Source organism: Rutilus rutilus, assembly GCF_951802725.1.
Source record: "Rutilus rutilus genome assembly, chromosome: 23".
NCBI lineage: Eukaryota > Metazoa > Chordata > Actinopteri > Cypriniformes > Leuciscidae > Rutilus > Rutilus rutilus.
In genome coordinates this window covers 26,835,776-26,838,200 of record NC_140233.1, presented here as the reverse complement: position 1 = coordinate 26,838,200, position 2,425 = coordinate 26,835,776, and the positions used below count along the sequence as shown (strand labels likewise).

At 35.8% G+C, this 2,425-nt stretch overlaps 1 long non-coding RNA gene across 1 annotated transcript; it reads left to right on the top strand.

Annotated features, from left to right (window-relative positions):
* The first annotated feature begins 224 nt into the window (after positions 1–224).
* Positions 225–1,374, top strand: LOC311283482. Its single transcript, XR_014626071.1, has 5 exons — positions 225–262; positions 402–433; positions 530–577; positions 830–1,174; positions 1,283–1,374. It is a non-coding gene; the product is annotated as an uncharacterized lncRNA (long non-coding RNA).
* Positions 1,375–2,425: the final 1,051 nt, after the last annotated feature.

Sequence of the window (2,425 nt, the reverse complement as noted above, 5' to 3'; positions counted from 1 at the left end):
GTCCTTCTGTTTTTGAGTGTGTTGCTGCTGTTTGTGTTAAGCGCCCTGCTCTGGCAAGTTCAATGTGATGTTATTCCTACATGCACACAAATGAGCTAGTGGCTAACGTTAGCAGTTATGTTAACTTTTACTCAAACAAAGTTAAGGTTATGGACATAATAGTTACCGAATGAACTATGCAAGTTTTTATTAAACCTTTACAAACGTATTTTCATTATAGGTTTAAGTGAAAGGAGTGCAGTGAGCATCCCCCAAAATCAAGGTGACTCAAATGTTAATTTAGGCTGTAACTATTTTTCACCATTTATTTTATTTGGAGCCTAGCAGCTAATTCATTAGCATCAATCAAAAGTCTCTTAAAAATTAAATATCTTGCTGTCTGTTTTTGTGTGCATGTGCAGACCTACATTGTCACCAGAGAGCAACTTTATCGGTAAGTTACATTAACTTGAAATTTTGTATCATTAATTTGTAAAGAGGTTGATTGCATAATTTGACTGGTTTCATATTGATTGTTTTATCTGTGCAGGTGAAGGACTTCTTGGGGAAATGGCCGGCTCTTCGGATTGAATCACAGGTAAAACAGACTCACTTCTCTTTTCTGCCACTCTTCACACATATTTCACTGCCAAATTTTTAATATGTATCACATTCAAGTGGAACAGCAAATGCCACTATTCACTGTGTGTAAGAACTATCACTTTGCATGTGACCATGTTGCTCAACAATGTATTTTAATGGAACATGTTGCATCACAAATGTGTTTTCTGTTGCAAATCGAGTATTAGTCTTTTTATATAATTATTTTTGTTTGTTTTTGTTTTTGTAGCTTTGTGCTGAGTTCCAACGCATTACAAACGTCAACATATGGAACCAGTTCTATGCTGTGCTTGACCAACACACACCTGCACTGGTGGCCTTGTATAGGCAGAGGGCGGCACGAACCGGTAAGATATCAGAGGCGCTGAGTGACATCTTAAAGATTTATGAACTGATATGTTTTGTCTCTTATGTTTACTGTGATGGCCAACTTATTCAAACTGAAAATTCAGTTTTGTGGTTCTTGCAGATTGTGAATCCACTTAAACGCTTTTTAATTTCAAACTTTACAGGAATCTGTAAGGTGCCTCCATAATTCAGTGAACAACCCACACAAATACGATCCACAAACCGGGTAAGACTGCGTATTGTATGCTGTAAATGTTAGTTTAATCTACTACTATATGGATTTGAAATACCAAAACTGAATTTCATTAATGATGCCTGCAACTTTTCCCCCCAGAATAAATTCATCACATAACCTGGCTGTGACCACTTACCTCTTCGAAGAATTAAGGACAACTTTTACAGACATTGACCCTGAATGTGCAAAAGGTAATCTTAAAGATGTTGTAATCATTTTAATGTCCTCTGTTTTACTTAGTTTTATTGGCATTACATTTATTTATGATTTATTTAACAGGTTGCAAGACGTATTTTGAGACTTTGTGGAGGAAGTATTCTTTGGCTCATTGCAAAGAACCGTCAAAGAAAGAAACGGGTAAGTTAAGAAACTGGTTAAGCAGTTGTTGTTTTCTTCTTCTTCAGAATGTAACTGTCCTCCTCTCTGTTTTAGTGGTTAAATTACTGTCATGTTTTGCAGTTGCTGGAGACCAGGTCCAGTGTTGTACAAACCAACACAGAAAGGGAACTGTGGAAGACTGCAACAATAGAACTGATGTCTGATGAAGATGCTATTGTTGATGGAAGGCCAGTGTGGATGCTGAGGTCTCCACCAAACAGAACCACAGAGTTATCTGCTCTCTGCCAGGCACTACAAACCAGACTAGAGGCTGACCCACGCTACGTCACACCACCAGTGCATCATGGCAGTTTGAAAAATGTATATTTACATATATTTTATATACACTTTAATTTCTATATTTCTTATTTATTGATCTTGTATATTTGTGACTTTGTATATTTGTTTCTTTTTTGATGTGCATGTTGCTTATCTCCATGTTTTGTATTTTATTCCTTTACACCTTTGTTCACATTTCTTTTTCCCCATTCATTTTAATGTATGTTTATAATGTTCTTTGGAATGTTCATGTTATATTTGTTTTTGTTCCTTTACTTTTTCATCCCTTCAAATATTTTTGTTCCCCCATTCCTTTTTAATGCTTGTTTATAATGCTCTTTGGAATGTTTTATTTACCTTAATAAAAATGTCAGACTTTCTCATTGTTCTTTGTGTGTGTTTTTAAAATTATATTTGAATTTATTAAAATTGGGGGAAGGGGGGTTTAGTGTATACTGAGCAATATCTGCATAGCTGGCCTATAACCAATCAAATCACTGTGCAATAAGGCCTAGGGTGGGCTATGTTCTAAAAGTAACCAATCAAATCACTTTCCTGGGTTTTCAATGTGTCCTGTCCTCCAAT